The sequence below is a fragment of the Dermochelys coriacea genome, chromosome 24, assembly GCF_009764565.3.
Source record: "Dermochelys coriacea isolate rDerCor1 chromosome 24, rDerCor1.pri.v4, whole genome shotgun sequence".
Lineage (NCBI taxonomy): Eukaryota > Metazoa > Chordata > Testudines > Dermochelyidae > Dermochelys > Dermochelys coriacea.
Genome location: NC_050091.1, coordinates 16,807,118 through 16,822,319, shown reverse-complemented (window position 1 = coordinate 16,822,319; position 15,202 = coordinate 16,807,118). Strand labels below are relative to the sequence as shown.

Sequence of the window (15,202 nt, the reverse complement as noted above, 5' to 3'; positions counted from 1 at the left end):
ACTGCGGAGTTGGGGTGCAGGGCCCTCTGGCTTCCCCAGGAGTCCTGCACAGGCGAACTTGCTGCAGAAAGCACACAGTGTGAAAGGGGATGATGAATGCTCCGAGGTCAGACCCAGGAAGTCGAAGCTGTGTAAGCTTCTTGCCCTGAAAGCAGTATGATCAGAGACAGGAGGCTCCCACAGAGTCCTGATTGGCTTCGTATGGAGTAGTCCAGAGCATTACCCCAGTGACTCCATGACACCGGGCGATCGGCCCACCCTCTGTGCAGACTCAGGCAGCGATGCTGACACCCGGGGCAGCTGCCCTCTTTCCAAGCGATTGGCCCAGGCTTTGCGCAGAGTCAGGCAGCATAGCTCACACCTGGGACAGCTGCTTCCTCTCCAGGTGGTTGGCCCAAGCTCTGTGGAGACTCTGGAAGCCTGGCTAACACCCGGGGCAGCTGCCACTTGTCCGGGTGGTCGGCCCAGGTTCTGCACAGACTCAGAAAGTGTAGCCTTAATGGACTCACAGGTCATGCCCACTTTTGGCCCCGTACAGTCCCCGGGGGGAACCCCATCCAGTGTGACAGCCCTTCTCGGGGGTCCACTCTCTCTCGGTGGTTAAGCACCTCTGCCTCCTGGAACCGCACCTCTCTGAGCCTTAGCACTCCTGTCTGTTGCCATGAGCCTCCTCAGAGAGTCCACTCGCTCTGGACCCCCGGGGCCTCCACTCCCAGAGGGAATTATGCCCCCCAATCTCTAGTCTGGAGTGACTTTCAGCCAGTGTAACACAGGAGGGTTTATTGAGCGTCTGAACACAGCATAGGAAACTGTCCGCGCCTCAGGCCTGGCCTCCCTCAGCACAGTACATCTAAGTCTTTCCTGTATCCAGGTGGGCTCTGCCTGCTCTCCATCTCCAGTCCCAAGCCCCTGTGCTTTCCAGCTGGTCATTTGATATCACTTCCCTCAAGCCCCGCCTCTGTCAGTTGTCTTTTATTCAGGTAAACAGGGTCTCTTGGGCCCCCTCTCTTCTCATCTGTCCTTTGTACCCTTCTGGCTGAAACCCACTGGTCAGGTCCCCGGGGTCCTCTCTTCACAGCCCATTGTCCTCCCACTAGCCAGAACCGGCTATGATTCCCAAGGTGGGGCTCCCGGTCCCCAGGTCACCAGTTGATGTGTTATACATTCTGCAGGCCATTGGCTGGGGTCCCAAGTTTCGTCGCTGGTCCTCTGTAACAACAGATTCCCTCTCCCATTACCTATTAAACCAGTAACACCCAGGGAAACTGTGTCCCGCTCCCTTTGCATGCAAACCATTGAAAAGATAACCTCCCCACTTCATCACATCTCTCCCCCCTTCGAGTCTGAACTGAGCGGGGTCACTTAGCCAGTGACCTGGGGAAGTTCAGGGCCTCTGCTCCGTGATAAAGCATCGGCTATAACATTGGCACTCCCCCTCACATGGACCACCTCCATGTCATAACCCTGGAGGAGCAGGCTCCCTCTCAGGAGCTTGGCATTAGCCCCTTTCATTTGGTGTAGCCACATCAAAAGGAGAGGACCACTGGACTCAAAAGGAGAAGGAGGGGACCACTGGACTCGATGAGGAATTGGTGGTGGATTTGGAGATCATGGGTTTGGCCAAGGGAAACCTAGCTGTTAGAGGGTGTGACAAAGTGGGAATGTTCTTAATGTTTTCTCTGAGTACTGTGTGGATGCCTCGGTTTCCCCTATGCATTTTTTAAGTATCTAAGTGGTGGGATAAGGGTGTGTGATTGTTGCAGAGCCCTAGAGGGCAGGTGTGAAGCTGTCTGCACAGAGAACGGCCAAAACCCTGTCTCCTGGCAACTGATGGCCTGGGCCTCTCCCTTGCAAGGTGCAAACTGAAGGTGTTGGAGAACAAAGAGATCAGGTGGCCTCCTTGCCCTGGAAAGAGACAAAGGCCAGAGGAGGGGCAGAGGGTGACTGAGGTTTGGCTAGGGGAAAGAGTCAGTCTCTGGTTGGGGACTCAGGGGGGAAAGGGCTCCAGGGCCCTGGGTTCTGCATGCCCTCCCCCAAGGTGGACTTTGCTGAGTGTCCGTTTCCTGTGCTAACAAAATCTGTTCTACGCTGCATTCCTGTTGACTAATAAACCTTCTGTTTTACAACGCTGGCTGAGAGTCACTGCTGACTGCAAGTTTGGGGTGCAAGGCCCTTCAGGAGCTCATGGTGAGAACAGGGGTGCTGAACCCTCTGAGGTCAGTCCCAGGAGGCATTGAAGCCAAGGAGGCTTACTCTAGCAGAGTGTGCCCTGAGGGGAGCACACTAAAGAGGGTGCTGCCTGGGTTTGGTTCAGAGCGGTTACAGAGCACCAAGCCTGTGACTTCCGTGACAGAGGGCTTATTCCTTTACCCTCCCACTTCCCTGGTCCTTCTCGTGTAAACAGAGAGCAACAATACCCAAAGTCTGAAGGTGCAAACAATTCAATGTTTATTGGGGTGAACTTCCAGCAAGCTTAAATCCAAGTCCCCTTTTTCTTATTTTCAAATCCCAATTTACTTCCTGTTTGCCCCTAATTTATATTGTAATATTCTTAGCTATACCTTAACCAATCATTTTACTGAAATTTACCTAACCAATCCTAACATATTGTAACATGATTAGCTAACCAATTATATCCCACCACCTTAATTAGTTTACACCCAGCAAAATTAATTATACAGCAGTCAGAAACAATCTCAGAACCAGACAGAGACCATGCAAATAAACAATAGCAAAGTGGGAACTATAATGACAAAACAATACAGAAGTGAGGATTTCACAACTACATCTATAAAGACATACAAGTTTCCCAACTAAGTTTATTGATAAGTGAGTTCTTACCAAATAGAAAACTATTAAACTAAATTTCCTTTTAGCCAGGGCACAGAGGAAGCAGAAGGTCTGGTATGACCGCTCCGCACGTGCCCGCTCCTATGATACCGGGGACCAGATGATGCTTCTCATACCTGTGAGGAAGAACAAGCTGCAACCTGCCTGGGATGGCCCCTTCAAGGTCATCAGACAGGTAAAGGAGGTGAACATTCTTTGAGGGGGTCAACAAGCATGAGGACAAAGGAAATACAATGGATATAGTGTATTTAGATTTTCAGAAAGCCTTTGACAAGGTTCCTCACCAAAGGCTCTTAAGCAAAATAAGCAGTCATGGGATAAGAGGGAAGGTCCTCTCATGGATTGGTAACTGGTTAAAATATAGGAAACAGAAGGTAGGAATAAAGGGTCAGTTTTCAGAATGGAGAGAGGTAAATAGTGGTGTCCCCCCTCGGTGGTACTTCTGGGGGACCACCTGACACCCTCTGATCCCTCAAGTTCAGTTTTCCCTCAGGGAGCCCTTTCCTGGTACCGGGTCCCTTCTCTCACCTGCATCCTTTCCCAGAATCTTGCAGCACCATCCATCGCTTCTTCCAGGAGGGATCCTTCTACAGCTAGGTCTAGAATTTAGCTGCTGGGTTTGGGGCCCAGCCCTCATCGCTGTGCCTTAGTTTTCCCACGTCCGGACAAGGCCTTGGTCTCAGCCCTGTTAAGCCCTGTCCCTGGCAACTCACTTCCCCGCACTGGAGGTTCCACGCCCCCCTGCAGGGTGGATTGCCGGTGCCAGGCCAAGTGGCTCTCCCTGACCTCAGCCACAGGCAAGGACCAGGGCACCATCTGGCCAGTTCTTCAGTCGATCCCCCATCAGCACCTCTGCAGGTAGCTGATCATGCACCCCAACCTCTTTGGGGCCCCCATTCAGATGTGTCCTCGCTACAGGATCTTAACTGGGGGTCCGACCACCCCCAGCACCCGTGTCCCAGTGAGGGTAGGGAGCAAGCCCACTGCTTTGGTTGCCACATCAGAGCCAGTGTGAACTACCTCTCCCCTGTGCAGGGCTGTTGTCCCACTCAGCTCCAGGGCTTGGCTACAGACAGGCAGGAAACCAGAGCTTCTCAGTTCTTCCCTTGTGCTACTCGCCAGGGGGGAAAGTAGCCCCCTCCTTGCCAATCGGCCCATTTATGGGCCATTCACATGCTCACTGGCTCCTGCCCTCCACTGATCTCTGGGTTCAGCTCTTTGGCCGTTCCTGGCATGGGGTCCGGATCCTGTCTTAAAGAGACACAAAAAGAAAAGGAGGACCTGTGGCACCTTAGAGACTAACAAATTTATTTGAGCATAAGCTTTCATGAGCTACAGCTCACTTCACTGGAGCTCATGAAAGCTTATGCTCAAATAAATTTGTTAGTCTCTAAGGTGCCACAAGTCCTCCTTTTCTTTTTGCGGATACAGACTAACGCTGCTACTCTGAAACCTGTCCTTAAAGAGACACAGTCACTTCCCAAGAGTACATCAAAGCTGATGTGTTAGAATCATAGAATATCAGGGTTGGAAGGGACCTCAGGAGGTCATCTAGTCCAACCCCCTGCTCAAAGCAGGGCCAATCCCCAATTTTTGCCCCAGATCCCTAAGTGGCCCCTTCAAGGATTGAGCTCACAACCCTGGGTTTAGCAGGCCAACGCTCAAACCACTGAGCTGTCCTTGAAGGGCCCCAGCTAACAGCCCTGTACCCCGATCCTTCCTGTGTCTGCACAGGAACCCCGGGTGAATGGCTGCCATCTGGGAGCCTTCCCCCAAGTTATACAGCCCCATAGCAGCTGGTGAGGTTGCATCACACCCACAAGAGTCTCATCCCAGAATCGCTTCACTCCGTGAATGTCTTCCCACTGCCCCCCACTTGCTGCTTCCACTGGGGATCAGAGGGGCCTGAGCCCAGGAGTCACAAGCAGACATATCTGCTGGGCTTGGAGGGGAAGGCTGTCTGCCTTCCCCCTTCCGCTGGCCAGCTCTGCCCCAGGAGCTGGCTGGGTGACAGGTTCCCAGGTCACTCTCTCAGCCTGTGTTACAGGCTGTCTCCCCTTCACCCGTTAACCCTTCGAGGGTTCTCTTGGGCGAAACTTTCCTTTGTCTTTGGGCATGACACCACCTTGAGTCCTTTTTAGCCACAGTAATTAAATTTCAGGTCCCTCAAGTCCCATGAGGGGGGTCACCTGCCCCAGCATTCACAGGCACCCCTGAGTTGGGCTTCCTGGAGTCCCACCTTTGAAGGTCTCTGGGTGACTCCCCTTCTGAGTCCCCGTTGTGGGTCTCCCTCCTGCCCCAGTCTGCTATCCACAACTCATCCACCAGTGCCCCCGCACAGTGCAGATCTTTAGGGTTCCAGTCCACTAACCTCATCTTAAGGTCTGGAAGGCAGATGTCATACAGCTGCTCCAACCCCACCAGGTTATACACGTCCTTGACGGTAGTGGCTCCTGTGCCCTTTCCCCACTTGCAGAGAGATGTTCCCCCACCAGGCTGGCGACCTCCTTGTAGGTGATGCCTGAGGTCTTGCGTACACCCTGGAATTGTTTCCTGTATGCCTTGGGGGTCAGTTCGAACATCAGCACCAAAGCCTGTTTGAATACCCTCCATTTGGCTGATGGCATCTATGGCCTTGGGATCCAGCAGGGGGGTCAGACAGCGGAGCCCGTCTGCGGGGTCAATCTGGTTCAGATCACAAGCCTTCTCAAAGGCTGTGAGGTAGGCATCAATATCCCACCCCCCTCCTTAGGCTGGGGCAGCAGTTTGGTGTCTAGATTCTTCGCAGAACTGGCGTCTCGGGGCCCTTCCCCACTTACCCCCCGGCAGACCCTCTTGGCCCGCCGCTCCTCCAACTCCAGCTCATGTTGTCACTGCTCCGAGCGGCCAGCTAACCTCTGCTCCTCCAGCTCCAGCTCCTTCACTTCCAACTCCAGTTCCCATCTCTTCACACGCACTGGGGGAAACCCAGGTGGGAAGCCCTGATCCTGGCTGGGGAACTGGGTCTAGTGGACCCCCTGCCACTACCCCAACTACGCCCTGCTACTCCAGGCTCTCTGGGCATCCAGGAAGACCTGCTGGTATCTGGAACTTGGCCCTTGGACAGGTCAATCTCTACCAGCCAGGCAATCAGCTGCTCCTGAGTGAGCCTCCCAATGCTCAGCCCTCTCTCCCTGCATTGACTTGCCAGGTCCCTCTTACAGAGCTGTTGTAGGCAATTTCCACGCTGGTTCCTTTAATCCCCTCGTTTTATTGCGGGCAGCCACTCACTGCAAAGCACCTGCACTCGCAGCCAAGTGTCTACAGGGTGCATCCACAAACCATCCTCTGCTACCACGTTGTCACAGGTCATGCCCACTCTTGGCCCCAGAGGGTCCCTGGGGGGAACCCACTTCAGTGTGACAGCCCTTCTCAGGAGTCCACTCTCTCGGGAGTTAAGTCCCTCTGCCTCTTGGATCCGCACCTCTCTGAGCCTTAGCACGCCTGTCTCTCACCAGGGGCCCCTTCAGGGAGTCCACGCGCTCTGGAGGCCACCCTGATCTCTAGACCACAGCGACTCTCAGCGAGCGTAAAACAGGAGGGTTTATTGAGCGTCTGAACACAGCATAGGAAACTCTCAGGGCCCTCAGGCCTGGCTTCCCCGAGCACAGGACATCTAAGTCTCTCTTGCATCCAGGTGGGCTCTGCCTGCTCCCTCTCTCCAGTCCCGAGGCCCCCTGCTTCCCAGCTGGGCATCTGATATCACTGGCCCCAAGCCCCACCTCTGTCCATGGTCTGCTCTCCAGCTAAACAGGGTCACCTGGGCCTCCTCTCCTCTCCCGCTGAACTGGCTGGTCAGGTCACCAGGGTCCTCTCTCCGCAGCCCATTGTTCTCCCACTGGCCAGAACCGGCTGCGACTCCCACGCTGGGTCTCCCGGTCACCAGGTCACTAGTCGCTGGGGTGTCCATTCTCCGGGCCATTAGCTGGGGTCCCAAGTTCCATCGCTGGTCCTCTGTAACAACAACCTCCCTCTCCCATCACCTCATTAAACCAGTAACACCCAGGGAAACTGCGTCCCACCCCCTCTGCATGCAAACCATTGACAAAAACAAGAAAATCCCCCACTTTGTCACATCCCTCCTCCCTTCTAATCTGAACTGAGAAGGGTCACTTAGCCAGTGACCTGGGGAAGTTCAGGGCCCCCACCCCATGATAAAGCATCGGCTATAACATTGGTATTCCCCTCACATGGACCACCTCCATGTCATAACCCTAGCGGAGTAAGGCTCCATGTCAGGAGCTTGGCATTAGCCCCTTTCATTTGGTGCAGCCACGTCAGGGTGAATGGTCAGTGTACACAGTGAATTGCTGCTCAAATAGATATGGCTGCAGCCTTTTAAAGGCCCACACCATGGCAGCTTCCCCCTCTCTGGGCGATCAACCCAGGCTCTGTGCAGATACGGGCAGTGTGGCTGACACCCGGGGTAGCTGCACCCTCTCCAGGCGATTCTCCCAGGCTCTGCGCAGACTCAGGCAGTGTGACTGACTCCCAGGGCAGCTGCCCCCTGTGACATAGTGGGGATTTTCCCTTGTTATGTTGTATGTGAGTCTTATTGTTTGCATGAATGTTGTGTGTGCCTCAGTTTCCCTGTACATTGCATGAATGTCTAGCTGATGGGAATAAGGAGGTGTGACTTTTGCGGAGGCTGCTCCAGCTGCCTACACCAATGATATAGCTGCCCCTTCATAACCTGAGACCCAGGAGGGGGATGCGACTAGGTGACTCTTGGCCCAGGAAGCAAGACAAAGGCCGGAGGAGGCACTGAGGGCAGGGCAGGGGCCAGGCAGCTGGAAGCGAGTCAGTCTTGGCTGGCTTGGGGTGCAGGGAGAGGACCAGAGCCCTGGCTCTGGGCTCCCCTCTCCACAAGATGGACTTGGCTGAAAGTCACTGATTTCTGTGCTAACAAGTTCTTCCCTACGCTGTGTTCCTGTTGACTAATAAACATTCTGTTTTACCAGCTGGCGGAGATTCACTGCAGGCTGCAGAGTTGGGTTGCAGGGCCCTCTGGCTTCCCCTGAGCCCCGCCCGGGCAGACTCGCTGTGAGAAGTGCACAGTGTGGAAGGGGATGCTGAATGCTCCGAGGTCAGACCCAGGAAGAACAAAGCTGTGTGAGCTTCTTGCCCTGGAGGTAGTATGATCAGAGACAGGAGGCTCCCCCAGAGTCCTGATTGGCTTCGTATGGAGTCGTTCCAGAGCATTTCTGTCACAGACTAACAGGTCGTGCCCACTCTTGGCTCCTACGGTCCCTGGGGGGAACCCCCTCCAGTGTGACAGCCCTTCTCGGGGATCCACTCTCTCTTGGGGATTAAGCCCCTCCACATCCTGGAACCGCACCTCTCTGAGCCTTAGCACGCCTGTTTCTCTCCGTGGGCCCTCTCAGGGAGTCCACTTGCTCTGGACCCCCAGGGCCTCCACTCCCCGAGGGAATAATGCAACCCCTGATCTCTAGACCGGAGTGACTCTCAGCCAGCATAAAACAGGAGAGTTTATTGAGCGTCTGAACACAGCACAGGAAACTCTCCTGGCCTCAGGCCTGGCCTCCCCCAGCATTGTATGTCTAAGTTTCTCCTGCATCCAGGTGGGTTCTGCCTGCTCCCTCTCTCTGGTCCCGAGCCCCGGCCCCGCCCCATGCTTCCCAGCTGGGCATCCGATATCACCTCCCCCAAGTCCTGCCTCTGTCCATTGTCTTCTGTCCAGGTAAACAGTGTCGCCTGGGCCTCCTCTCCTCTCCTCCGTCCTCTGGCTGGAACCGGCTGGTCAGGTCACTGGGGTCCTCTCTCCGCAGCCCATTGTCCTCCCGCTGGCCAGAGCCGCCTGTGACTCCCAAGCTGGGCCTCCCAGTCACCAGTCGCTGGGATACCCATTCTCCAGGCCATGGCTGGGGTCCCAAGTTCCTTGGCTGGTCCTCTGTAACAACAAACTCCCTCTCCCATCCCTCGTTAAACCAGTAATGCCCAGGGAAACTGCATCCCACCCCCTCTGCATGCAAATCATTGACAAAACCAAGAAAAAAAAACACAAAAACCCCCTACTTCGTCACACATCGATCTGGTGACTCTTTGACACCTCCTCTCCGGGCAGTCAGTCCAGTCTGTGTGCAGATTTAGGGAGCATGGGTCACACCTGGGGCAGCTGCCCCTCTCTGGGTGATAGTCCCAGGCTCTGCGCAGACTCAGGCAGTGTAGCTCACACCTGGGACAGCTGCCCCCTCTCCAGGTGATCCTCCCAGGCTTTGTGCAGACTCAGGCAGCATGGCTCACGGTTGGGGAATCTGCCCCCTTTCAGGTCAATTGACCCAGGCTCTGCACAGACTCAGGCATTGTGGGGCACATTTGGGGCAGCTGCCCCCTCTCCGGGCCATTGGCTCAGGCTCTGTGCACACTCGGACAACATGGCTGACAGCTGGGGCAGCTCTCCCATCTCTGGGTGATTGTCCCAGGCTATGCCCAAACTTAGGGAGTGTGGGTCACACCCAGGGCAACTGCCCACACTGCGGGTGATCGACGCGGGTGATCGACACAGGCTCTGCACAGACTCAGGCAGCGTGGCTGACGTCCCAGGCAATCTGCCTCGACTCTTTGCAGACTCAGGCTACATGAGTTACACTCGGGGCAGACGCCTCCTCTAGGGTGATCGGCCCAATCTCTGCACATACTCAGGCAGTGTTCATAGAATCATAGAATATTAAGGTTGGAAGAGACCTCAGGAGGTCATCTAGTCCAATCCCCTGCTCAAAGCAGGACCAGCCCCAACTAAATCATCCCAGCCAGGGCTTTGTCAAGCAGGGCCTTAAAAACCTCTTAGGATGGAGATTCCACCACTTCCCTAGGTAACCCATTCCAGTGCTTCACCACCCTCCTAGTGAAATAGTGTTTCCTAATATCCAACCTAGACCTCCCCCACTGCAACTTGAGACCATTACTCCTTGTTCTGTCACCTGCCACCACTGAAAACAGCCGAGCTCCATCCTCTTTGGAACCCCCCTTCAGGCAGTTGAAGGCTGCTTTCAAATCCCCCCTCATTCTTCTCTTCTGCAGACTAAATAACCCCAGTTCCCTCAGCCTCTCCTTGTAAGTCATGTGCCCCAGCCCCCTAATCATTTTTGTTGCCCTCCGCTGGACTCTCTCCAATTTGTCCACATCCCTTCTGTAGTGGGGAAACCAAAACTGGATGCAATGCTCCTGGTGTGGCCTCAGCAGTGCCGAATAGAGGGAAATAATCACTTCCCTTGATCTGCTGGCAATGCTCCTACTAATGCAGCCCAATATGACATTAGCCTTCTTGGCAACAAGGGCACCCTGCTGACTCATATCCAGCTTCTCGTTCTCAGTAATCCCCAGGTCAGGTCCTTTTCTGCAGAACTGCTGCTTAACCAGTCGGTCCCTAGCTTGTAGTGCTGCATGGGATTCTTCCTTCCTAAGTGCAGGACTCTGCTCTTGTCCTTGTTGAACCTCATCAAATTTCTTTTGGCCCAATCCTCCAATTTGTCTAGCGTATCCCTTCCCTCCAGCGTATCTACCTTTCCCCCCAGCTTAGTGTCATCTGCGAACTTGCTTAGGGTGCAATGAATCCCATCATCCAGATCACTGATAAAGATGTTGAACAAAACCGGCTCCAGGACCGACCTCTGGGGCACTCTGTTTGATACCAGGTGCCAACTAGACATCGAGCCGTTGATCACTACCTGTTGAGCCCGACAATCTAGCCAACTTTCTATCCACCTTATAGTCCATTCATCCAATCCATACTTCTTTAACTGGCAAGTATACTGTGGGAGACCTTATCAAAAGCTTTGCTAAAGTCAAGATATATCAGATCCACTGCTTTCCCCATATTCACAGAGCCAGTTATCTCGTCATAGAAGGCAATCAGATTGGTCAGGCATGACTTGCCCTTAGTGAATTTATGTTGACTGTTCCTCATCATCTTCCTCTCCTCCAAGTGCTTCAAAAGTGTTGGTCACGGGGGTCACTTTTGGAAGTTTTCTTTGCAGCCAGGAGTCTTCCCCACAAAGCAATGGGAGAACGGGCAGAAGGGGAAGCAAGGCAAGGCAACTATATCTTTGAGGTTTTGTCCCTGTGTAACAATCCTGGTGCACAGGAATGCTCCAGGGCCTCAACACAGCCCGTGTTGGGGCCCAGCACAGCTGCTGGTGGTGTCCAAAGCCAAACTCCCATAGCCCAGGACAGCGGAATGGAGACAGGGAACAATCAGAAGCAGGAAGTGTGGGATCCAGCCTCGGGAAAGATGCAGACGGCTCGGGTGGGTGGCTAACAGAGCCAGAGTGCCATGTGGTGATCCCACTAGGGAGATTTGTCCTATGGTGAGTAGAGATGGTCCCTCATAAGGGACAATATTACGAACATAGGAATTTATAGACGTGCCCTGGAATTGGGGTTGGGAACACAGCATAAAAACAGTGGACACCAGCTGGAGGTGGCTGGCAGGCTGGCTCCCTGTAGTAATGTGCTACTTATGGTGTACTGAGCATGCTCAGTAACATCAGCTGAAGCCACTGCCCTTCACCCTGCCCTTATTAGCCATAAGATTCTGCAGACTGCTTTTTACAGGGGCTTAAAAGGGGCAAAGGAGACAAATTGGAGCAGGGAGGTGGCCAGGGTCTGAGCAGGGGGCGGAAATTGACTAGTCACGGGGGTCAAGCAGTTGGAAGCAGGGTTAGGAGAGGGGCTGAAGACAAAATCAGGGAGGGAGAGGAAGGAGCTGGGGTTAATCCCAGGGGTGAGGCGCTGCCAGAGGGTGACAGAGGGCAAAACCCTGGCACTGGCAGGGGCAGAGGGGGTAACAGTTACCCCAGTGGACTGAGACACCAGCGTTTGGGGAAAAAATACGGTGCAGGGAGCAGAGGGGCTGTTTTATTTCCCCTTCCACAGATAGGATCTCTCAGCAGGGGCTTCCCAGCGCTGGGCTCTTAAAGGCGCAGACATTCCAATGCCCTTCTCTTAAAGGCACAGGTATCCAAATGCCCAGTCACTGCAGCTCCTCTTTGTCTGATGTAACCTACTGAAGTGCTGCAACAGGAGTCTTAATTCAGTAACGCCAGGCCTTCCCTACACCACTCCCTCAATTTCACCAACACCCCTCAGTGGCCAACTAATTACATTCAGTGTTGCCAATTTAGTCATTGATTGGAAATTTGAATTGAAATTGAAACATTAGGTATCCAGCAGACAGAGCTGTGCTGCCCCAGTGATCAATTTTGGCTGGTGTTGGGAGTTTCTGTACTAAACATTTTTATTATAATTAATTTTTACATGAAAACATAAGAATAGCCATATTGGGTCAGACCAGAGGTCCATCTAGCCCAGTACTCTGTCTTCCAACAGTGGCCAATGCCAGGTGCTTCAAAGGGAATTAACAGAACAGGGCAATTATTGAGTGATCCATCTCCTGTCATCCACTCCCAGCTTCAGGCAAACAGAGGCTCTCAGAGCATGGTGTTGCATCCTGGCTAATAGCCATTGATGGACATATCCTCCATGAACTTATCAAGTTCTTTTTTGAATCCTGTTCTAGTTTTGGCCTTCACAACATCCCCTGGCAAAAAGTTCCACAGGTTGACTGCATTGTGTGAAGAAATATCTCCTTTTGTTTGTTTCAAACCTGCTGCCTATTAATTTCATTGGGTGACCCCTAGTTCTTGTGTTATGTGAGGGAGCTTTTCACTTTCTCCATACCAGTCAAGATTTTATACACCTCTATCATATCCCCCCTTAGTAGTCTCTTTTCCAAGCTGGAAAGTCCCCCAGTCTTTTTAATCTCTCCTTATATGGAAGCTGTTCCATACACCTAATCATTTTAGTTGCCCTTCTCTGTACCTTTTCCAACTCTAGTATATCGTTTTTGAGATGGGACAACCAGAACTGCATGCAGTATTCAAGATGTGAGCATACCATGGATTTATATAGTAAAAGTGGAGGAGCTTGGTTTACCAGACTGATCAGCAAAGCCAAAGCTGACAAACTATGAGAAAAGGCTGCAAACTCTGAAATCCTCTGGATTGCATCACCATGCAGAAAGCCTTACAAGCCAGTAATTGTCAAAGCCAATTTTAGAAGTACTTAAAGAGGCTGTTAAGAAAGCTGGAGCCACAACACAGTTTATGCAAACAAACATGACTGTCACATCATACTTGCTCTTAAAGCAAGAGATACCACGCACACCACAAACTGGAGGCCAATGTTAAGTGCATTGTCATTTGTTAATCCTGAAGTTGGACACTGGTTCCAACCAAGACCAGCAAACGCTCACTATCTTTCTGCAAGAAACTCAGCTGACTGGTTAGAAGCATGCGGTGCTACAGCGAAAGACTGAGCAGTTGAAAAAGTGAAGAACTCTGTCACTGCATTCAGAAAATCTGCATACGTGGCTGATGAACGCACCGATGAAAATAGGTGTTGTCACAGACTCACAGGTTGTGCCGACTCTTGGCCCTGTACAGTCCCTGGGGGAACCCCCTTCAGTGTGACAGCCCTTCTTGGGGGTCCACTCTTGGGGATTAAGTCCCTTCACGTCCTGGAACTGCACCTCTCTGAGCCTTTAGCATGCCTGTCTTTCATGTGGGCCCCTTCAGGGAGTCCACTCACTCTGGACCTCAGGTGTCAAGTATTAAGTCACTGCCTATGTTATGTTGATATCAGTGGTAGGTCAGTAGATGAATTTCTAGATGTTCAGGTTATAGAAAACACATTGGCTGCACCTTTGGCAGAGCCTGGGCCTGTGCAGAGCCTGAGCTGATCGCCTGGAGAGGGGGCAGCTTCCCCCATATGACCCACGCTCCCTAAGTCTGCGCAGATCACCTGGAGAGGGGGCAGCTGCCCCTGGTGTGACCCATGCTGCCATAGTTTGCACAGAGCCTGGGCCGATTGCCTAGAGAGGAAGCAGCTTCCCCCGTGTGTCAGCCCCGCTGCCTGAGTCTGCACAGAGCCTGGGCCGATCGACCTGAAAGGAGGCAGCTGCCCCGAGTGTGACCCACACTGCCTGAGTATGCACACCCACATCTGAGAAGAATTAAATGCTTGTCAACTGAACCCCAAACTGATGTCTGGTTTCAGAGTAGCAGCCGTGTTAGTCTGTATTCGCAAAAAGAAAAAGGAGAACTTGTGGCACCTTAGAGACTAACACATTTATTTGAGCATAAGCTTTCGTGAGCTACAGCTCACTGTTTGTGCATTTGATGGAGCTGCAAACTTCTCTAGAAGACATAGTGGAGCACAAGCTTTGCTCAGAGAAAAGTGTAACTCTAATCTCTCCAATACACACTACAGAGGCCTTCTACTCCAACTAGTGATAGTACAAGCTGGAGAATCTTCAAAAGGCATTTAAAAAGCTATATATTTAATATTTTCAGTATCCCGTTTCAGGACTGAATGTCTTGTAAAATATAGAAGATACATTGGGACAGAAGTTCAAATTACTCCAACCTGGGAAAATCCATTGGCTTTCTCATGAGCGATCCTTGGCTGTTGTCTTAAAATTACTGCAACCATTATTGGTGGCTTTGGAAAGTATCTACCGAGATGGGACGGATCTAAGTAGTAAGGCTGGTGGACTACTTTTGCTACTAAATTCATAGAACACAATCGCCATTCTCTCTTATAAGTCTACTGTTGAAACCACTTAGGTCATTAAACAATGCCATCCAGACATCTGCTACAATAGTAATAGATCTCTGTCCAGCACTGGAAGCTACACTTGGATCAGAGTGATATCCATTGAAAACATACTGGAAGAAGCAAAGACTTCAGTTCAGAAGTTAACTAATTAAGGCACTTATATTAACTGCTTAAATGAAGAAGACAAGAAGTGTTTGTTAAGCCAGCTGAAAAAGTAAAGTACACAGACTTGATTCTTACATCTCTACACAACTACTTTTGGATTCCATCAACCTAGCTTTTACAGATGCCTGTCTTATAAAACACCAACAGTTGAGTGGAATGAGGCACTACCAGCAATGGGGCTGCCATATGACCACTACAGAATAGAGAATTTGAACACAGAGAGGAATATTGTCTGATGAATGAATGCAGATTTGATTTCAACTTCTTCATCATCACTAATAGTTCGACCCAATTTTTGTGCTGTTTCCTGGGATGAAAGAAGTAGGAATTCATCTCTTTCTACTCCCAGTCACAACAGCTACAGTTGAGTGTTCTTTTTCCTCATTGAATAGAATTTTGTGTTCTGAAAGAAGTCGCCTTCTGCCTGATCATGAGAATATCATGAAGGACTGAAAGTACCTGACACATGAGAAGCCACCAAAAATGAAAGCACTGCATTCGAGAAGTTCAT

At 51.9% G+C, this 15,202-nt stretch overlaps 1 long non-coding RNA gene across 1 annotated transcript; it reads left to right on the top strand.

Annotated features, from left to right (window-relative positions):
- Positions 1-2,879: 2,879 nt before the first annotated feature.
- On the top strand, positions 2,880-15,158 carry LOC122457332. The gene is made up of 2 exons (XR_006276821.1): positions 2,880-3,025; positions 14,275-15,158. It is a non-coding gene; the product is annotated as an uncharacterized LOC122457332 (long non-coding RNA).
- Positions 15,159-15,202: the final 44 nt, after the last annotated feature.